This window comes from Euphorbia lathyris, chromosome 8 (genome assembly GCF_963576675.1).
Source record: "Euphorbia lathyris chromosome 8, ddEupLath1.1, whole genome shotgun sequence".
In the NCBI taxonomy this organism is placed as follows: Eukaryota; Viridiplantae; Streptophyta; class Magnoliopsida; order Malpighiales; family Euphorbiaceae; genus Euphorbia; species Euphorbia lathyris.
Genome location: NC_088917.1, coordinates 59,195,478 through 59,214,916, shown reverse-complemented (window position 1 = coordinate 59,214,916; position 19,439 = coordinate 59,195,478). Strand labels below are relative to the sequence as shown.

Below are 19,439 nucleotides of genomic sequence, written 5' to 3'. Positions count from 1 at the left end.
AAGTTGCATATCAATTAGCATTGCCTCCTAACTTATCACAGGTTCATCCTGTGTTCCATATATCAATGCTAAGGAAATATGTTCCAGATCCTTCTCATGTTCTTCATCCTCAAGCGATAGAAGTTAGTGAAGATTTATCTTATGAGGAGCAACCAGTGGCAATAGTGGATCGTCAAGTTCGCCAACTTAGATCAAAAGTTATCCCAATGGTGAAGGTGTTATGGAGTAACCATTCTATGGAAGAGTGCACTTGGGAATCCGAGTTAGAGATGCAGAACAATTATCCTTATCTATTTCAAACATGAGGTTAGTCCTTCAATTTTAAATTCGAGGACGAATTTCCTTAAGGGGGGAAGAATTATAATACCCCAATTTATATATAATTAAGCTAATTGCTAAAATGAATTAGTTAGAAGGAGTTAAGGTTAAAATATAATTACTTTTGAGAAATTTTTAAAAGATATTAACAATATAGAGACTAGTACATAAATTTTACAATTCTTTTGAAAATAAATCTGCTCAAATTCGCAGATCATCTTCACCATTCCTCCCTTCAAAACACATTTCCATTTCTCAATCTTCTTCTACCTCATTCTTCCTCATTTCTTCACCGTTTTTGACGTTCTTTATACCGAAACGAAGCTCTCAACCCCAGCTACAAGTGCATGTAAGTTTTAAGGTGAGCTTTTCAGTTTTCAAAAATCGGTTAGAGAGAGAAAATTCGTCACATTTCCTATTCTCTCTATTTCTTGGTCGTATGTTCATTATTTTGCAATTCTAACACCAAAAATGGACTCAGGGGGTCGATTTACCTATGGGTATGCTAGATTTTGATGCATGCAAGGAGTTTTGAGGGGTAATCGGAGCTACACCGGAAAAAGTAAGAAATCTAACCAAAGTTTAATTTTCCGGTCGATTTTGGGTGTTTTGACATTGATTCTAGACTCCTGAAATCATAAGGAACAAATTGGTATAATTAATTTCGCAAAACAATTAACTTTAACTTTTCCGATAGGTGGATCCCGAACACCGGTGATATTTTCCGGTGACATACGAAATAAGTACAGAATAAATAGTTGGTTTACTTCAAAATGTTCTAAATGTTATTTGGAGCAACATTAATTCTTGGAGTTTGACCAAATTCCTTACCGTTTAGTCTCTATAAATTACGAAAGTATATAGTCGGGTGAAATTAAGGAAAATAATTAAGTTGAGTTAAAAATAATTGTTGGATCCTCATTTAAATAAATTTCAGAATATATAATTTTAAAAATAAAGGTTGAAGGGAGATTGGACTAAGCATAATTAATTAATTATGCTTTTAAGATTATTGGTTAGTTAATTTGGTTGATATAGGTATTATGAAAATGAATGATAAATATATATGTTTATATGTTATTTGATTATGAGTAATTTTGGAAGTAAGTATTGGAATTACTAACAGTTATGGAACTGTTGGATGATTGATGTCCAACCGAGTTGATAATTGCAGTCTATGGGTACCGGTTTGGACTTTGGATATTTTTGAATATAGAAGTGTATTTTATTGCAGGGTTGACCCTAGTTGTTACTAGGAGGATGTTCGTTTTATAGGGGAGACTCTGCCGAATTTTCGGTAGACAGTCCGTAAAACGAGACAAAATAAATTTGAATATTTCCCTAAACTTATATAAATTCTAAAAATAATATTATCTCTTTTAGATATTCAACCAGTAGGAGGAGGAGCAGTACCTGAAAATTAGGACAATCGGCTAGGAGCAATTTGTGAGTTAATTATATGTTATGCATTTTTAATTTAGCATTTGCATTCATAATAAATTATTTCATGACATTTCTAGTAAAGTATTATTTTCACTTATAAAAGTGTATTATTATTATTTATAATAATTTATACGTGATTATTGGTGGATAAATACGTGTTATGGACATGCTTCCTGGTGAGCGGCATCAGGACCTTGTGCGCACAGGTACTATCGGGTTATTGGATATTGATGATACGAATGTTGTGATATATGGATAAGCTCGGTTGAGATATTCTCGGGCTATGTGATATGTGGATTTTGGATTTAAGTGAGGCTGGGTACGGAATCGGTTGAGTTATTCTCGGTCCTCCAGCTAACTGGGCGTGTGGTCGGTTGAGTTATTCTCGGTCCCCCAGTTATTGGATAAAAGTGATATGGTGATATTTGGTGGATTATTAGATGGGGTATTGAGGTTTAGGGTCCAACACACGTATTAAACCACCTATCTATTTACTTATTAAATGATTTTGTGAAAAGCATATTGTGTGACTATTTATATTATATATATATACATATAATTATTATTATTATTATGTGTGGCATCAATGTTAAATTACTCATGCATTGCATATAATTAATTCACTACGGGAGGTTTGACTCCTTTAATTTTTCAGGTGACTAGAAGTCTGTTACAGCCTAATTTCTTTCTTCGGGCAGCACATCTATCTTACTATGTATGGCTATTTAAAAATTATGTTAAAAATTTATATTCTAGACCGCAGTACCAGTTTGAGGATTATGTGTGTGTTTATTATGGAATATTTTAATATTAAATTATGTTGAGACTATTGATAAGGTTATATTAAGGCTTGCTACGGGTTCCGGTAGCTTCAGCTTACCCGTTCCCTAGCGCCGGTCACGATCCGTGGGATGGGTCGTGACAGTTTCCTCAGAGTCCTCAGCGTCATCCTGACCGCTGGCTTCTTCATCTTCTTCTTCGGTACTGTCACCGTCAAGTTCTTCCTCAACTTGAGAGATGACGTGATCATCTAGTTGAACCTCATGTTCATCATGCTCAACTTCTGTACCTTGACACTAGGTGAAGTGAGAGTCACCCGGTACAATGAAATTAGTAGGTATGGCATTTAGTGGAGCCAGTGTTGAAGACTTCTGCTTCTTCTGAGGTTGCCCAGTAGCTTCCTCAGTTCCAGGCTCACCTTGCCTGCTTCTTTTCTCAGCTGACTTACCAGCTGACTTCTGCCTCTTTGCTGGAGACTCAACATTTTTAGAAGGAGTCTCAGCAGTTTTCCTCTTGCGGGAAGCTGGGGCCTTAGTCCTTCGCCCTTTCTTTGGCTCAGCAGTTTCCTCAGCTTGGCCAGCAGCAGCAGCAACTTTGCCTTTCTTCAAGGGTTGTCCAAACTTCAATGCCCTCAGCGAGGCAGCTGTTATCTCAGATCCTCGATTTTTCTCCTCACCTTCAAGATCAACCTTATGGTCAATGAGGATTCTGGTGATGAGTGATCCAAGCCGCATCGTGCTAGTGCTTCGAAGGAACCCAGCAATGAGAAAGACCGGCATGTTGATGGGGGTGTACGTCAGCATGTGCCATATAAAGCACTGCTCGAAATTTGTTGCTGATGTAGTGCAGTTGATCTTCGGGTAGATGAAGTAGGTCAGCAAGTAGTGAGCCATCTTCTGGTGCTGACCCATTGATGAAGCTGACACTTCTCCTGAGTGACCATCAGGTTTGCAAAAGTTGTGTGCATAGTTAGTTTTGTCCTGATCTCCCGATCTTCTCAGCCTTGCTCCCTCAGTTTTTAGCTTGAGAAGATTTCCTATGTAGAGAGGGTTGACGAAGATGGTTTTGCCTTTCACCTCAGTGCACAGGTAGTCAGTGTTGTCATTGGCAACTTTGAGGTTGTGGTAAAATTCCCTCACCAGGTCAGGATAGGTTTCATCCCCAACCGAAAACAGCTTAGTCCAGCCGTTTTGTGAAATCCATTCGCAGAAGGGTTGTTCGTTCTGTACGAAGTGTTCTGAGACCCATCTGGAGGGCTCAACTTTCCATTCTCGTACGTTCTCAAAAACTTTGGAGTAGGTGCGAACTTTCATAGTCTTTCCTTGACCAGAGGTTTGGCCAGTTTTTCCCTTGCTCGGCGTAGGAGGATTTCCAGTGGGTTCATCGGAGTTGGACTTTTGGTGGCCGACACCGGAGGTATTGTAAGAAACCTTAGTCATTTTCGAGGATGGGGAAGGTTTAGAAGGATCTTGAGAGAGAAAGTTTCTTTGCCTTAGAATTTGATTAAGCGTAAAGAATAAAAAATGGGGAATTACCCATTATTTATAGATGGAATGAGCGGTGTGGATTTAATCAAATCCATGTGTCAGTTTTGCCTTGGGATTGTGTACCGACAAAGATCCTGGCATTTATGACACATACGGCGAATACGTCATCCTAGAGCTATACGCGTGCTTTTGCATTCATTCTAACGGATCGAACACTCAGCGTGTAGAATGTCAAGCGTTTGATATTCTGAGTGGTCAGTATTGCATTTACGGATGATTTTAAAGTTTAAGTTTAAACTAATTTACTCAGTGTGCAAGTTTACCCAGTATTGATGTTCAGTCAGTTTCGATGAGTTACTCAGCAAACAATCAATCATTCAGCATAGTAATTCACTCAGCATTCAAATTCATTTAGCACAGGAATTTACTGAAGAGGATTAAACATACCAATTGCTTCTCTCAGTATGCTGAACTGCTCACGGGCCAGTGGCTTCATGAAGATATCCGCAAGCTGTTCGTCTGTTGGGAAAACGGTCAGCTTGATCTCACCCTTGAGTACATGGTCTCTAATGAAGTGATGTCTGATGCTGACATGCTTCATTCTGCTGTGTTGAATTGGGTTCTTTGAAAGATCAATTGCACTTTTGTTGTCACACTTGACTTCAATTGTCTTCGTTTGAACACCATAGTCTTCAAGCTGTTGCTTAATCCATAGGACTTGAGCAACACAATGACCAGCAGCAATGTACTCAGCTTCAGTGGTAGACAAGGCTACTGACGCCTGCTTTTTACTGAACCAGGATACAAGACAGCTTCCTAAAAAGTGACATCCTCCAGAGGTGCTTTTACGTTCTAGCTTATCCCGTCCATAGTCAGCGTCAGTGTATCCGATGAGTGTAAAATCATGAGTATTTGGATACCATAGACCTGCGTTCACTGAGCTTTGCAAATATCTAAGGATTCTTTTTACAGCAATGTAATGAGATTCCTTAGGGTTAGATTGATATCTAGCACAGTAGCATACTGAAAACTGAATGTCCGGTCTACTGGCTGTTAAGTAAAGTAGAGAGCCTATCATACCTCGATATAATTTGCTGTCTACTGACTTACCATTCTCGTCAGCGCAGAGGACAATGTCAGTGCCCATAGGAGTGGATATTGGCTTGCAATTTTCCAAGTCATATTTCTTTAATATCTCCTTGGCATATTTGGCTTGACTGATGAAGATGCCATTCTTTCCTTGTTTAATTTGAAGACCGAGGAAGAAGTTGAGTTCTCCTATCATGGACATTTCAAACTCAGTCTGCATTTGTTTGCTAAACTCATTGCACAAAGATTCGTTAGTTGCACCAAATATTATATCATCAACATAAATTTGGGCCAGCAGGGTATCCTTACCCTTTCTCTTAATGAATAAGGTTGTATCAGCTTTGCCCCTGACGTAATTTCTAGTCAGCAGGAAACTGGTCAGCCTCTCATACCAAGCACGTGGTGCTTGCTTGAGGCCGTACAGAGCCTTTTTGAGTTTGTAAACATGGTTTGGGAACTTAGGGTCCTCAAAACCTAGAGGTTGATTTACATAAACCTCCTTGTTTATAACTCCATTAAGAAATGCACTTTTGACATCCATTTGGAATAATTTAAAGTTCATGTAAGATGCATATGCACATAGAATTCTAATTGCCTCTACCCTTGCCACTGGGGCAAATGTCTCACCGTAGTCAATACCTTTTTGCTGACTGTAGCCTTGAGCTACAAGCCTTGCTTTGTTCCTGACTACGTTTCCTTGTTCATCCATCTTGTTCCTGAAGACCCATCTTGTTCCGATGGTCTTTTGACTCTTTGGATGAGGCACTAACTCCCATACATTGTTTCTTCTAAATTGATCGAGCTCCTCTTGCATTGCGATCATCCAGAATTCATCGTACTCAGCTTCAGCGAAATTCTTCGGTTCTTGTACTGAGACGAAGGCAACATTACTGAGGTACTTCCTGAGTTGATTCCTCGTCATCAGGGTATTCCCAGCAGAATCAAGGATAGCACTTTCTGAGTGCCCTCTTGGAATCCTTATCTCTTTAGGTAGATTTATGTCTTGTGCTGTCTCTGTTTCAACAATCTCTGCAGAAGTAGATGGGTCAGTAAAAGTAATCTTAGCTTCACTCTTACTCTTGGTCAGCCTTTTCGTGAATGACTCAGTAGCCGGTTCTTGGTCAGCGGTTACTGAGTGTGGATCATCTTCGGTCAGCGGCTGGTATCTACCTGCAGGGTCAGTTTCGTCGAACTCTACATGTACTGACTCTTCTAAAACTTGAGTTCGCTTATTAAAAACTCTGTATGCTTTGCTGTTTGTTGAGTAGCCCAAAAAGATAGCCTCATCAGCTTTTGAATCAAACTTTGCTAAGCTATCTTTGGTATTTAAAATAAAACATCTACAGCCAAAGGCACGAAAGTATCCAATATTTGGCTTTCGTCCTTTCCAAAGTTCATAGGGGGTTTTCTTGAGTATAGGTCTAACTAGAGCCCTATTAAGAATATAGCATGCTGTGTTAACAGCCTCTCCCCAAAAATACTTTGGAAGCCTATGCTCATCCAGCATTGTCCTGGCTATTTCAACCAGAGTTCTGTTCTTCCTTTCTACAACCCCATTTTACTGAGGTGTTCTAGGAGCAGAAAAATTATGGTCAATGCCGCTAGCTTCACAGAATTCAACAAACTTTTGGTTTTTGAATTCTCCACCGTTATCACTACGTATGTGAGCTAATTTTAGGTCTTTTTCATTTTCAATTTTTCTAACCAAATTTGAAAATGTTTCAAAGGTTTCATCCTTGCTGGTCAGCACGATGACCCACGTATACTGAGAGAAGTCATCTACAATGACCAAGGAAAATCTTCTTCCACCCAGACTCAGCGGCTGGACTGGACCGAAGAGATCCAAGTGTAGTAACTCTAACGGACGTTTAGTTGAGACGATATTTTTGCTATGAAAAGATTGTTTGGTTTGTTTTCCAGCTTGGCAAGCGTGGCATAATTGATCTTTTTGAAATTTAAGTTCAGGCAGTCCCTCAACCAATTGCTTTCTTGCTAGTTTGGCCAGGAGGTCCATGCTTACATGACCAAGTCTCCCGTGCCATAGCCAGGAATTTTCTTCCTTTGATACTAAGCACACAGTTTTTGAAAACTTTTTCTCTAAGTCTAGCATAAAGACATTATCTATCCGAGGGGCAGTTAAAATTAACTCATTTGTTTTACCCTCGTATATTTTACATCCAGTAGCATCAAATATAACTTTTCTCCCATTGTCACATAGCTGAGCTACGCTGAGTAAGTTATATTTGAGTCAGCTGACTAGGGAGACAGATTCAATAGTAGGATTACCTCCGATGGTTCCTGACCCTACTATCTTACCCTTCTTGTTGTCTCCAAAACTTACGCTCCCTCCTCGTTTACGCTCAAACGTGATGAACTGAGTTTCATCACCCGTCACATGCCTTGAGCATGCGCTGTCAATATACCACATCTTTGACTTCTCGGCACATCTCAGGCTTACCTGCATTGTAACTAGTTACTTTTAGGTACCCAATTCTTTTTGGGTCCTTGCTTGTTAGGTGCAACAGGTAAAGCATTATATTTTATTTTATGGCGACATACATGGACATTATGGCCATTCTTTCCACAGAAGTCACAACTGACCTTCTGTTTAGGATGTTTCACTGACTTGTCAGCACCCCAGTGCTGAGCGTGCCAGCACGCCTTAGTGGTGTGTCCTAACTTCCCACAAAAGTCACACTGGACTTTTCGCTGGGGATTCCATCTCTGCTTAGTACCTTGGTACTGAGTTCTCAGAGGATTGTTTCTTTTATTTGGAACCTTTAGTTGGTTCTGGATAGTTGTGACGTCCTTACTCAGTTTCTTTGAAACTGACTGGACTTCAGAGACAGACTCATGTATGATCTTCATGTTATCATGCAGAGTTGTATTGTCCTGAAGAAGGTATCTGAGGTCACTCAGTTTGACCTCTTCCACTTCGTCACAGCGCCTGCTGAGTGCTCTAACTTTCTTATTACATTTCTTGACAAGTGTATAGAGATCACTCAGGGCATTAAGTATATCGTTTCTGAGCTGGGGAAGAGAAATTACCTCATTTGATTGCTCCTCATCATCTGATAGGTCAGCATGCTCAGAGACGCATGGCTCAGCAAGTTCGTCAGCCATGAAGCATATCTTCGCTGACTTGGTGGCCTCAGTTTCTGTAGATGAAGACTCATCGCTGTCGCTCCAAGTAGCCACCATTGCTTTCTTCCCACTTTTCTTGTCTTTCCTCAGCGTGGGGCAGTTTGACTTAATATGGCCAATTTGATGGCACTCAAAGCATGTAATGGGCTTTGAGCTGTCCTTTCTGTATTTGCTGTCACTTGAGTCAGCCTTATACTTATCAAACTTTCTGTAAGGCTTTTTAGAGTATTTGTCACTCTTCCTGAATAGCCTTTTCATCTTCCTTGTGAACATAGCCATCTCCTCATCGTCAGTTGAACTCCCGTCAGTGGAGTCAGCTTTCATGACAAGGGATTTCTACTTCTTGTCTTCAGATTTTTCCTTCACCTCAAAGTTTTTCATGGATATCTCATGGGTCAGCAATGAACCAATGAGTTCATCATATTTGTAGGTGGTTAAATCCTGAGCTTCCTCAACTGCTGTCTTCTTTGCTTGCCAGTCTTTAGGAAGACTCCTGAGTATGTTTTTGACTTGTTCTTCCTCAGTGAAGATTTTCCCAAGTCTCTTGAGCTCATTAATGATGTTGGTAAACCTTGCATTCATGTCTGAAATGCCCTCATTATTGTTCATCTCGAACAGCTCGTACAGTCTCATCTGCTGATTCAACTTGGACTCCTTTACTTTATTGGTTCCCTCGTAGGTGACTTCCAGCTTTCTCCAGATCTCTTGTGCCGACTCACAACCTGAGATTTTATTATATTCTGCAGCATCGAGCGCACAGTGAAGCATATTGATAGCCGAAGCATGGTTTTGGAGCTTCTTAAGATCATCCTCTGTCCATTTGGCCTCAGCTTTTACAACTGTTTGGCCAGCCACAACCTCGATAGGTACAAATGGGCCTTGGACTATAGATAGCCAGGCACTCATGTTTGTAGCCTGAATGAAGTTTTTCATCATATTCTTCCAAAAGGTATAGTTTGACCCGAAGAATAGGGGAGGCCTAGTAATGGACAGCTCCTCAGGCAGTATTTGAGTTGTTTGGTTTCCAGGGATAAAACCGAGTGCTGTTTTCGCCCATGGTAGGGATCAGCTCAAGGTTGTTAAACCTTTTAGAGTGAGCTTTTAAGCTCTGATACCACTTGTTGGTCCCTTGTAAGGTTGCAAGTATAGTTCCAAGGGGGGGGGGGGGTTAGGAACTATTTAAACTTTTTACAATTAGGGCAGACTTCTTTTTCTAAGGAAAAAGGTTTTAACAGCGGCGCTGAGTAAACAACAAGATACTGGCTTAGTCAACTGGTGACTAGGTCAGTTTTTTAGCTTGAGTCAGGAGATAGCACTTAGAGTCTATTCCTGAGCTCAGACGTTCAACGCGCACAACTCAACTTGACCTCTTTACTTGGTCAGTTTTTGGTTATTTTAAGCAAGCAATATAAATAAGGAGTTAAAGGTAAGAAATACTTCACTCAGCAGATTTATCCAGGTTCGGCTTCTTCTAAGCCTACGTCCTGTCCCCGGAACAGGTTCCGAGATTTCGAATCCTCTACTGAGCTCTTTAAAGGTAGAGCCTCAAACCTTTTACAATATCAGCAACTGAGTATGACAAGAGTATCTTCCTCTATACCTCTACTCAATCCTAATCTCTCGCTGAGTACTTAAAACCGAGTACTCAGCCTCTCCTTTCTATCTCTAGAAATGATAAGTGTTTTGTCCTATACAAAGATTTGCTAAGACACTTTAGACGATTGAAACAATCACTCTAGACTTTTACACAGATATAAGAATTGTAGTGTAAGATTTTGCTTTGCTTCTTTGCTTGCAGAACTTGTAGAAATTTGGTCAGCGTAATGGCTTGACCAAGTTCTGTGTTGAGTGAAGCTTCTGATGGCACTATTTATAGAGACGTCTGGGCATCGGTCATTTCGAATTTCGAAATAACCGTTGGAGGGAAACGGCTACATGTCGTTGTCATCCTAACTTGCTCAGAGCTCTCGCTCAATCAGAATTGTGTATCTTCTGTCCTCGGTCAGCTCAGCAGACTATCTCTCCTTTTATGGTAAAGTCAACTGGACAGCATACTGTGTCGTCTGAACTTTGCCCAAAGGGGAAATACTTTGTCTGGAAGTTTTCCTTTGCCAGCTGCTGTCTTGTACGCTTTATCGAGACTACTCAGCAGCTTCATCTTGAAGTTGTTCCCGAAGGTCTTCTAGATCCTTCTGTTTGCTGAGTTGCGTTTTGTTCAAAACGGCAACGTCTTAACATACGCAGGCCGAGTTGTACTGAGTTGTTTGACTTGGGCCTTGGCTTCCGTATTGGGCTCGCCCAAGCATGTTTAACTTCGGAGTTCTGATGGGATCCAGTGCATTAGTGCTGGTATGATCGCACCCGTCATCCTACGCTCCACCGCCGCATATATCCCATCCCTCTCATTTAAAATATAGATAATTGAATCTAAAAAATGGTAAAAATTCGTAAATTCACCAAATTTTCAGTGGAAGAAACCTATTTTAGGGAAAATACGGGGACAAGCTCCCTTCGGGAATAAATAAAAGATGCTGCGGGAAAAAAAAGGTTTGGGGGTGCAACACGAGCACTTCCCAAGAGGTCACCCATCTTAGTATTACTCTCGCCCAAGCACGTTAAACTTCGGAGTTCTGATGGGATCCGGTGCATTAGTGCTGGTATTATCGCACCCGTCATCCTACGCTCCCTCGCCGCATATATCCCATCCCTCTCATTTAAAATATAGATAATTGAATCTAAAAAATGGTAAAAATTCGTAAATTCACCAAATTTTCAGTGAAAGAAACCGATTTTAGGGAAAATACGGGCACAAGCTCCCTTCGGGAATAAACAAAAGATGCTGCGGGAAAAAAAAGAAGGTTTGGGGGTGCAACACGAGGACTTCCCAAGAGGTCACCTATCTGGTACTACTCTCACCCAAGCACGTTTAACTTTGGAGTTCTGATGGGATCCGGTGCATTAGTGCTGGTATGATCGCACCCGTCATCCTACGCTCCCTCGCCGCATATATCCCATCCCTCTCATTTAAAATATTGATAATTGAATCTAAAAAATGGTAAAAATTCGTAAATTCACCGAATTTTCAGTGAAAGAAACCGATTTTAGGGAAAATACGGGGACAAGCTCCCTTCGGGAATAAACAAAAGATGATGCGGGAAAAAAAAAGGTTTGGGGGTGCAACACGAGGACTTCCCAAGAGGTCACCTATCTTAGTACTACTCTCGCCCAAACACGTTTAACTTCGGAGTTCTGATGGGATCCGGTGCATTAGTGCTGGTATGATCGCACCCGTCATCCTACGCTCCCTCGCCGCATATATCCCATCCCTCTCATTTAAAATATAGATAATTGAATCTAAAAAATGGTAAAAATTCGTAAATTCAACAAATTTCCAGTGAAAGAAACCGATTTTAGGGAAAGTGCGGGGACAAGCTCCCTTCGGGAATAAACAAAAGATGCTGCCGGAAAAAAAAGGTTTGGGGGTGCAACACGAGGACTTCCCAAGAGGTCACCCATCTTAGTACTACTCTCGCCCAAGCACGTTTCACTTCGGAGTTCTGATAGGATCCGGTGCATTAGTGCTGGTATGATCGCACCCCTCATCCTACGCTCCCTCGCCGCATATATCCCATCCCTCTCATTTAAACTATACATAATTGAATCTAAAAAATGGTAAAAATTCGTAAATTCACCAAATTTTCAGTGAAAGAAACCGATTTTAGGGAAAATACGGGCACAGGCTCCCTTCGGGAATAAACAAAAGATGATGCGGGAAAAAAAAAGGTTTGGGGGTGCAACACGAGGACTTCCTAAGAGGTCACCCATCTTAGTACTACTCTCGCCCAAGCACGTTTCACTTCGGAGTTCTGATGGGATCCGGTGCATTAGTTCTGGTATGTTCGCACCCGTCATCCTACGCTCCCTCGCCGTATATATCCTATCCCTCTCATTTAAAATATAGATAATTGAATCTAAAAAATGGTAAAAATTCGTAAATTCACCAAATTTTCAGTGAAAGAAACTGATTTTAGGGAAAATACGGGGACAAGCTCCCTTCGGGAATAAACAAAAGATGCTGCGGGAAAAAAAAGGTTTGGCGGTGCAACACGAGGACTTCCCAAGAGGTCACCCATCTTAGTACTACTCTTGCCCAAGCACGTTTAACTTCGGAGTTCTAATGGTATCCCGTGCATTAGTGCTGATATGATCGCACCCGTTATCCTACGCTGCCTCGCCGCATATATCCCATCCCTCTCATTTAAAATATAGATAATTGAATCTAAAAAATGGTAAAATTTCGTAAATTCACCAAATTTTCAGTGAAAGAAACCGATTTTAGGGAAAATACGGCGACAAGCTCCCTTCGGGAATAAACAAAAGATGCTGCGGGAAAAAAAAGGTTTGGGGGTGCAACACGAGGACTTCCCAAGAGGTCACCTATCTTAGTACTACTCTCGCCCAAGCACGTTTAACTTCGGAGTTTTGATGGGATCTGGTGCATTAGTGCTGGTATAATCGCACCCGTCATCCTACGCTCCCTCGCCGCATATATCCCATCCCTGTCATTTAAAATATAGATAATTGAATCTAAAAAATGGTAAAAATTCATAAATTCACCAAATTTTCAGTGAAAGAAACCGATTTTAGGGAAAATACGGGGACAAGCTCCCTTCGGGAATAACCAAAAGATGCTGCGGGAAAAAAAAAGGTTTGGGGGTGCAACACGAGGACTTCCCAAGAGGTCACCCATCTTAGTACTACTCTCACCCAAGCACGTTCAACTTCAGGGTTCTGACGGGATCCGGTGCATTAGTGCTGGTATGATCGCACCCGTCATCCTACGCCCCCTCGCCGCATATATCCCATCCCTCTCATTTAAAATATAGATAATTGAATCTAAAAAATGGTAAAAATTCATAAATTCACCAAATTTTCAATCAAAGAAACCGATTTTAGGGAAAATATGGGCACAAGCTCCCTTCGGGAATAAACAAAAGATGCTGCGGGGAAAAAAAAGGTTTGGGGGTGCAACACGAGGACTTTCAAAGAGGTCACCCATCTTAGTACTACTCTCGCCCAAGCACGTTTAGCTTCAGAGTTCTGATGGGATCCGGTGCATTAGTGCTGGTATGATCGCACCCGTCATCCTACGCCCCCTCGCCGCATATATCCCATCCCTCTCATTTAAAATATAGATAATTGAATCTAAAAAATGGTAAAAATTCATAAATTCACCAAATTTTCAATCAAAGAAACCGATTTTAGGGAAAATACGGGCACAAGCTCCCTTCGGGAATAAACAAAAGATGCTGCGGGGAAAAAAAAGGTTTGGGGGTGCAACACGAGGACTTTCAAAGAGGTCACCCATCTTAGTACTACTCTCGCCCAAGCACGTTTAACTTCAGAGTTCTGATGGGATCCGGTGCATTAGTGCTGGTATGATCGCACCCGTCATCCTACGCTCCCTCGCCGTATATATCTCATCCCTCTAATTTAAAATATAGATAATTGAATCTAAAAAATGGTAAAAATTCGTAAATTCACCAAATTTTCAGTGAAAGAAACCGATTTTAGGGAAAATGTGGGGACAAGCTCCCTTCGGGAATAAACAAAAGATGCTGCGGGAAAAAAAAAGATTTGGGGGTGCAACACGAGGACTTCCCAAGAGGTCACCCATCTTAGTACTACTCTCGCCCAAGCACGTTTAACTTCGGAGTTCTGATGGGATCCGGTGCATTAGTGCTGGTATGATCGCACCCGTCATCCTACGCTCCCTCGCCGCATATATCCCATCCCTCTCATTTAAAATATAGATAATTGAATCTAAAAAATGGTAAAAATTCGTAAATTCAACAAATTTCCAGTGGAAGAAACCGATTTTAGGGAAAGTGCGGGGACAAGCTCCCTTCGGGAATAAACAAAAGATGCTGCCGGAAAAAAAAGGTTTGGGGGTGCAACACGAGGACTTCCCAAGAGGTCACCCATCTTAGTACTACTCTCGCCCAAGCACGTTTCACTTCGGAGTTCTGATAGGATCCGGTGCATTAGTGCTGGTATGATCGCACCCCTCATCCTACGCTCCCTCGCCGCATATATCCCATCCCTCTCATTTAAACTATACATAATTGAATCTAAAAAATGGTAAAAATTCGTAAATTCACCAAATTTTCAGTGAAAGAAACCGATTTTAGGGAAAATACGGGGACAAGCTCCCTTCGGGAATAAACAAAAGATGCTGCGGGAAAAAAAAAGGTTTGGGGGTGCAACACGAGGACTTCCCAAGAGGTCACCCATCTTAGTACTACTCTCACCCAAGCACGTTCAACTTCAGAGTTCTGACGGGATCCGGTGCATTAGTGCTGGTATGATCGCACCCGTCATCCTACGCCCCCTCGCCGCATATATCCCATCCCTCTCATTTAAAATATAGATAATTGAATCTAAAAAATGGTAAAAATTCATAAATTCACCAAATTTTCAATCAAAGAAACCGATTTTAGGGAAAATACGGGCACAAGCTCCCTTCGGGAATAAACAAAAGATGCTGCGGGGAAAAAAAAGGTTTGGGGGTGCAACACGAGGACTTTCAAAGAGGTCACCCATCTTAGTACTACTCTCGCCCAAGCACGTTTAACTTCAGAGTTCTGATGGGATCCGGTGCATTAGTGCTGGTATGATCGCACCCGTCATCCTACGCCCCCTCGCCGCATATATCCCATCCCTCTCATTTAAAATATAGATAATTGAATCTAAAAAATGGTAAAAATTCATAAATTCACCAAATTTTCAATCAAAGAAACCGATTTTAGGGAAAATACGGGCACAAGCTCCCTTCGGGAATAAACAAAAGATGCTGCGGGGAAAAAAAAGGTTTGGGGGTGCAACACGAGGACTTTCAAAGAGGTCACCCATCTTAGTACTACTCTCGCCCAAGCACGTTTAACTTCAGAGTTCTGATGGGATCCGGTGCATTAGTGCTGGTATGATCGCACCCGTCATCCTACGCTCCCTCGCCGTATATATCTCATCCCTCTAATTTAAAATATAGATAATTGAATCTAAAAAATGGTAAAAATTCGTAAATTCACCAAATTTTCAGTGAAAGAAACCGATTTTAGGGAAAATGTGGGGACAAGCTCCCTTCGGGAATAAACAAAAGATGCTGCGGGAAAAAAAAAGATTTGGGGGTGCAACACGAGGACTTCCCAAGAGGTCACCCATCTTAGTACTACTCTCGCCCAAGCACGTTTAACTTCGGAGTTCTGATGGGATCCGGTGCATTAGTGCTGGTATGATCGCACCCGTCATCCTACGCTCCCTCGCCGCATATATCCCATCCCTCTCATTTAAAATATAGATAATTGAATCTAAAAAATGGTAAAAATTCGTAAATTCAACAAATTTCCAGTGAAAGAAACCGATTTTAGGGAAAGTGCGGGGACAAGCTCCCTTCGGGAATAAACAAAAGATGCTGCCGGAAAAAAAAGGTTTGGGGGTGCAACACGAGGACTTCCCAAGAGGTCACCCATCTTAGTACTACTCTCGCCCAAGCACGTTTCACTTCGGAGTTCTGATAGGATCCGGTGCATTAGTGCTGGTATGATCGCACCCCTCATCCTACGCTCCCTCGCCGCATATATCCCATCCCTCTCATTTAAACTATACATAATTGAATCTAAAAAATGGTAAAAATTCGTAAATTCACCAAATTTTCAGTGAAAGAAACCGATTTTAGGGAAAATACGGGCACAGGCTCCCTTCGGGAATAAACAAAAGATGATGCGGGAAAAAAAAAGGTTTGGGGGTGCAACACGAGGACTTCCTAAGAGGTCACCCATCTTAGTACTACTCTCGCCCAAGCACGTTTCACTTCGGAGTTCTGATGGGATCCGGTGCATTAGTTCTGGTATGTTCGCACCCGTCATCCTACGCTCCCTCGCCGTATATATCCTATCCCTCTCATTTAAAATATAGATAATTGAATCTAAAAAATGGTAAAAATTCGTAAATTCACCAAATTTTCAGTGAAAGAAACTGATTTTAGGGAAAATACGGGGACAAGCTCCCTTCGGGAATAAACAAAAGATGCTGCGGGAAAAAAAAGGTTTGGCGGTGCAACACGAGGACTTCCCAAGAGGTCACCCATCTTAGTACTACTCTTGCCCAAGCACGTTTAACTTCGGAGTTCTAATGGTATCCCGTGCATTAGTGCTGATATGATCGCACCCGTTATCCTACGCTGCCTCGCCGCATATATCCCATCCCTCTCATTTAAAATATAGATAATTGAATCTAAAAAATGGTAAAATTTCGTAAATTCACCAAATTTCCAGTGAAAGAAACCGATTTTAGGGAAAGTGCGGGGACAAGCTCCCTTCGGGAATAAACAAAAGATGCTGCCGGAAAAAAAAGGTTTGGGGGTGCAACACGAGGACTTCCCAAGAGGTCACCCATCTTAGTACTACTCTCGCCAAAGCACGTTTCACTTCGGAGTTCTGATTGGATCCGGTGCATTAGTGCTGGTATGATCGCACCCGTCATCCTACGCTCCCTCGCCGCATATATCCCATCCCTCTCATTTAAAATATAGATAATTGAATCTAAAAAATGGTAAAAATTCGTAAATTCACCAAATTTTCAGTGAAAGAAACCGATTTTAGGGAAAATACGGGCACAGGCTCCCTTCGGGAATAAACAAAAGATGCTGCGGGAAAAAAAAGGTTTGGAGGTACAACACGAGGACTTCCCAAGAGGTCACCTATCTTAGTACTACTCTTGCCCAAGCACGTTTGACTTCGGAGTTCTGATGGGATCCGGTGTATTAGTGCTGGTATGATCGCACCCGTCATCCTACGCTCCCTCGCCGCATATATCCCATCCCTCTCATTTAAAATATAGATAATTGAATCTAAAAAATGGTAAAAATTCGTAAATTCAACAAATTTTCAATGAAAGAAACCGATTTTAGGGAAAATACGGGGACAAGCTCCCTTCGGGAATAAACAAAAGATGCTGCGGGAAAAAAAAGGTTTGGGGGTGCAACACGAGGACTTCCCAAGAGGTCACCCATCTTAGTACTACTCTCGCCCAAGCGCATTTAACTTCGGAGTTCTGATGGGATCCGGTGTATTAGTGCTGGTATGATCGCACTCGTCATCCTACGCTCCCTCGCCGCATATATCCCATCCCTCTCATTTAAAATATACATAATTGAATCTAAAAAATGGTAAAAATTCGTAAATTCACCAAATTTTCAGTGAAAGAAACCGATTTTAGGGAAAATACGGGCACAAGTTCCCTTTGGGAATAAACAAAAGATGCTGCGGGAAAAAAAAGGTTTGGGGGTGCAACACGAGGACTTTCCAAGAGGTCAACCATCTTAGTGCTACTCTCGCCCAAGCACGTTTAACTTCGGAGTTCTGATGGGATCCGGTGCATTAGTTCTGGTATGTTCGCACCCGTCATCCTACGCTCCCTCGCCGCATATATCCCATCCCTCTCATTTAAAATATAGATAATTGAATCTAAAAAATGGTAAAAATTCGTAAATTCTCCAAATTTTCAGTGAAAGAAACCGATTTTAGGGAAAATACGGGGACAAGCTCCCTTCGGGAATAAACAAAAGATACTGCGGGAAAAAAAAAGGTTTGGGGGTGCAACACGAGGACTTCGCAAGAGGTCACCCATCTTAGTACTACTCTCGCCCAAGCACGTTTAACTTCGGAGTTCTAATGGGATCCGGTGCATTAGTGCTGGTATGATCGCACCCGTCATCCTACGCTGCCTCGCCGCATATATCCCATCCCTCTCATTTAAAATATAGATAATTGAATCTAAAAAATGGTAAAAATGCGTAAATTCACCAAATTTTCAGTGAAAGAAACCGATTTTAGGGAAAATACGGGGACAAGCTCCCTTCGGGAATAAACAAAAGATGTTGCGGGGAAAAAAAAGGTTTGGGGGTGCAACACGAGGACTTCCTAAGAGGTCACCTATCTTAGTACTACTCTGGCCCAAGCATGTTTAACTTCGGAGTTCTGATGGGATCCGGTGCATTAGTGCTGGTATAATCGCACCCGTCATCCTACGCTCCCTCACCGCATATATCCCATCCCTCTCATTTAAAATATAGATAATTGAATCTAAAAAATGGTAAAAATTCGTAAATTCACCAAATTTTCAGTGAAAGAAACCGATGTTAGGGAAAATACGGGCACAAGCTCCCTTCGGGAATAAACAAAAGATGCTGCGGGAAAAAAAAAGGTTTGGGTGTGCAACACGAGGACTTCCTAAGAGGTCACCTATCTTAGTACTACTCTGGCCCAAGCATGTTTAACTTCGGAGTTCTGATGGGATCCGGTGCATTAGTGCTGGTATGATCGCACCCGTCATCCTACGCTGCCTCGCCGCATATATCCCATCCCTCTCATTTAAAATATAGATAATTGAATCTAAAAAATGGTAAAAATTCGTAAATTCACCAAATTTTCAGTGAAAGAAACCGATTTTAGGGAAAATACGGGGACAAGCTCCCTTCGGGAATAAACAAAAGATGCTGCGGGAAAAAAAAGGTTTGGGGGTGCAACACGAGGACTTCCGAAGAGGTCACCTATCTTAGTACTACTCTCGCCCAAGCACGTTTAACTTCGGAGTTTTGATGGGATCTGGTGCATTAGTGCTGGTATAATCGCACCCGTCATCCTACGCTCCCTCGCCGCATATATCCCATCCCTCTCATTTAAAATATAGATAATTGAATCTAAAAAATGGTAAAAATTCATAAATTCACCAAATTTTCAGTGAAAGAAACCGATTTTAGGGAAAATACGGGGACAAGCTCCCTTCGGGAATAAACAAAAGATGCTGCGGGAAAAAAAAAGGTTTGGGGGTGCAACACGAGGACTTCCCAAGAGGTCACCCATCTTAGTACTACTCTCACCCAAGCACGTTCAACTTCAGAGTTCTGACGGGATCCGGTGCATTAGTGCTGGTATGATCGCACCCGTCATCCTACGCCCCCTCGCCGCATATATCCCATCCCTCTCATTTAAAATATAGATAATTGAATCTAAAAAATGGTAAAAATTCATAAATTCACCAAATTTTCAATCAAAGAAACCGATTTTAGGGAAAATACGGGCACAAGCTCCCTTCGGGAATAAACAAAAGATGCTGCGG

General features: G+C 41.6%; 28 non-coding genes across 28 annotated transcripts; all 28 read right to left on the bottom strand.

Moving 5' to 3' along the window:
• Positions 1-10,813: 10,813 nt before the first annotated feature.
• On the bottom strand, positions 10,814-10,932 carry LOC136204755 (5S ribosomal RNA). The gene has a single exon (XR_010675581.1). It is a non-coding gene; the product is annotated as a 5S ribosomal RNA (ribosomal RNA).
• A 192-nt stretch (positions 10,933-11,124) lies between these two features.
• On the bottom strand, positions 11,125-11,242 carry LOC136204790 (5S ribosomal RNA). Its single transcript, XR_010675616.1, has one exon. It is a non-coding gene; the product is annotated as a 5S ribosomal RNA (ribosomal RNA).
• A 190-nt stretch (positions 11,243-11,432) lies between these two features.
• LOC136204591 (5S ribosomal RNA) lies at positions 11,433-11,551 on the bottom strand. Its single transcript, XR_010675424.1, has one exon. It is a non-coding gene; the product is annotated as a 5S ribosomal RNA (ribosomal RNA).
• A 189-nt stretch (positions 11,552-11,740) lies between these two features.
• LOC136204568 (5S ribosomal RNA) lies at positions 11,741-11,859 on the bottom strand. The gene has a single exon (XR_010675402.1). It is a non-coding gene; the product is annotated as a 5S ribosomal RNA (ribosomal RNA).
• Positions 11,860-12,049: 190 nt separating this feature from the next.
• Positions 12,050-12,168, bottom strand: LOC136204711 (5S ribosomal RNA). Its single transcript, XR_010675538.1, has one exon. It is a non-coding gene; the product is annotated as a 5S ribosomal RNA (ribosomal RNA).
• Positions 12,169-12,357: 189 nt separating this feature from the next.
• LOC136204861 (5S ribosomal RNA) lies at positions 12,358-12,476 on the bottom strand. The gene has a single exon (XR_010675682.1). It is a non-coding gene; the product is annotated as a 5S ribosomal RNA (ribosomal RNA).
• Positions 12,477-12,665: 189 nt separating this feature from the next.
• Positions 12,666-12,784, bottom strand: LOC136204765 (5S ribosomal RNA). The gene has a single exon (XR_010675591.1). It is a non-coding gene; the product is annotated as a 5S ribosomal RNA (ribosomal RNA).
• A 190-nt stretch (positions 12,785-12,974) lies between these two features.
• LOC136204815 (5S ribosomal RNA) lies at positions 12,975-13,093 on the bottom strand. The gene has a single exon (XR_010675639.1). It is a non-coding gene; the product is annotated as a 5S ribosomal RNA (ribosomal RNA).
• A 190-nt stretch (positions 13,094-13,283) lies between these two features.
• On the bottom strand, positions 13,284-13,402 carry LOC136204690 (5S ribosomal RNA). The gene has a single exon (XR_010675519.1). It is a non-coding gene; the product is annotated as a 5S ribosomal RNA (ribosomal RNA).
• Positions 13,403-13,592: 190 nt separating this feature from the next.
• On the bottom strand, positions 13,593-13,711 carry LOC136204683 (5S ribosomal RNA). The gene has a single exon (XR_010675513.1). It is a non-coding gene; the product is annotated as a 5S ribosomal RNA (ribosomal RNA).
• A 190-nt stretch (positions 13,712-13,901) lies between these two features.
• On the bottom strand, positions 13,902-14,020 carry LOC136204956 (5S ribosomal RNA). The gene has a single exon (XR_010675766.1). It is a non-coding gene; the product is annotated as a 5S ribosomal RNA (ribosomal RNA).
• Positions 14,021-14,209: 189 nt separating this feature from the next.
• Positions 14,210-14,328, bottom strand: LOC136204566 (5S ribosomal RNA). Its single transcript, XR_010675400.1, has one exon. It is a non-coding gene; the product is annotated as a 5S ribosomal RNA (ribosomal RNA).
• A 190-nt stretch (positions 14,329-14,518) lies between these two features.
• On the bottom strand, positions 14,519-14,637 carry LOC136204733 (5S ribosomal RNA). Its single transcript, XR_010675559.1, has one exon. It is a non-coding gene; the product is annotated as a 5S ribosomal RNA (ribosomal RNA).
• A 190-nt stretch (positions 14,638-14,827) lies between these two features.
• LOC136204681 (5S ribosomal RNA) lies at positions 14,828-14,946 on the bottom strand. The gene has a single exon (XR_010675511.1). It is a non-coding gene; the product is annotated as a 5S ribosomal RNA (ribosomal RNA).
• Positions 14,947-15,136: 190 nt separating this feature from the next.
• On the bottom strand, positions 15,137-15,255 carry LOC136204680 (5S ribosomal RNA). Its single transcript, XR_010675510.1, has one exon. It is a non-coding gene; the product is annotated as a 5S ribosomal RNA (ribosomal RNA).
• A 190-nt stretch (positions 15,256-15,445) lies between these two features.
• Positions 15,446-15,564, bottom strand: LOC136204851 (5S ribosomal RNA). The gene has a single exon (XR_010675673.1). It is a non-coding gene; the product is annotated as a 5S ribosomal RNA (ribosomal RNA).
• A 189-nt stretch (positions 15,565-15,753) lies between these two features.
• On the bottom strand, positions 15,754-15,872 carry LOC136204565 (5S ribosomal RNA). Its single transcript, XR_010675399.1, has one exon. It is a non-coding gene; the product is annotated as a 5S ribosomal RNA (ribosomal RNA).
• Positions 15,873-16,062: 190 nt separating this feature from the next.
• On the bottom strand, positions 16,063-16,181 carry LOC136204710 (5S ribosomal RNA). Its single transcript, XR_010675537.1, has one exon. It is a non-coding gene; the product is annotated as a 5S ribosomal RNA (ribosomal RNA).
• A 189-nt stretch (positions 16,182-16,370) lies between these two features.
• On the bottom strand, positions 16,371-16,489 carry LOC136204860 (5S ribosomal RNA). The gene has a single exon (XR_010675681.1). It is a non-coding gene; the product is annotated as a 5S ribosomal RNA (ribosomal RNA).
• Positions 16,490-16,678: 189 nt separating this feature from the next.
• Positions 16,679-16,797, bottom strand: LOC136204743 (5S ribosomal RNA). The gene has a single exon (XR_010675569.1). It is a non-coding gene; the product is annotated as a 5S ribosomal RNA (ribosomal RNA).
• Positions 16,798-16,986: 189 nt separating this feature from the next.
• LOC136204788 (5S ribosomal RNA) lies at positions 16,987-17,105 on the bottom strand. The gene has a single exon (XR_010675614.1). It is a non-coding gene; the product is annotated as a 5S ribosomal RNA (ribosomal RNA).
• Positions 17,106-17,294: 189 nt separating this feature from the next.
• LOC136204642 (5S ribosomal RNA) lies at positions 17,295-17,413 on the bottom strand. Its single transcript, XR_010675473.1, has one exon. It is a non-coding gene; the product is annotated as a 5S ribosomal RNA (ribosomal RNA).
• Positions 17,414-17,602: 189 nt separating this feature from the next.
• Positions 17,603-17,721, bottom strand: LOC136204841 (5S ribosomal RNA). Its single transcript, XR_010675664.1, has one exon. It is a non-coding gene; the product is annotated as a 5S ribosomal RNA (ribosomal RNA).
• Positions 17,722-17,911: 190 nt separating this feature from the next.
• On the bottom strand, positions 17,912-18,030 carry LOC136204279 (5S ribosomal RNA). Its single transcript, XR_010675127.1, has one exon. It is a non-coding gene; the product is annotated as a 5S ribosomal RNA (ribosomal RNA).
• A 190-nt stretch (positions 18,031-18,220) lies between these two features.
• LOC136204812 (5S ribosomal RNA) lies at positions 18,221-18,339 on the bottom strand. Its single transcript, XR_010675636.1, has one exon. It is a non-coding gene; the product is annotated as a 5S ribosomal RNA (ribosomal RNA).
• Positions 18,340-18,529: 190 nt separating this feature from the next.
• LOC136204827 (5S ribosomal RNA) lies at positions 18,530-18,648 on the bottom strand. Its single transcript, XR_010675650.1, has one exon. It is a non-coding gene; the product is annotated as a 5S ribosomal RNA (ribosomal RNA).
• A 189-nt stretch (positions 18,649-18,837) lies between these two features.
• On the bottom strand, positions 18,838-18,956 carry LOC136204813 (5S ribosomal RNA). Its single transcript, XR_010675637.1, has one exon. It is a non-coding gene; the product is annotated as a 5S ribosomal RNA (ribosomal RNA).
• Positions 18,957-19,146: 190 nt separating this feature from the next.
• Positions 19,147-19,265, bottom strand: LOC136204732 (5S ribosomal RNA). Its single transcript, XR_010675558.1, has one exon. It is a non-coding gene; the product is annotated as a 5S ribosomal RNA (ribosomal RNA).
• Between the last annotated feature and the right edge of the window lie 174 nt (positions 19,266-19,439).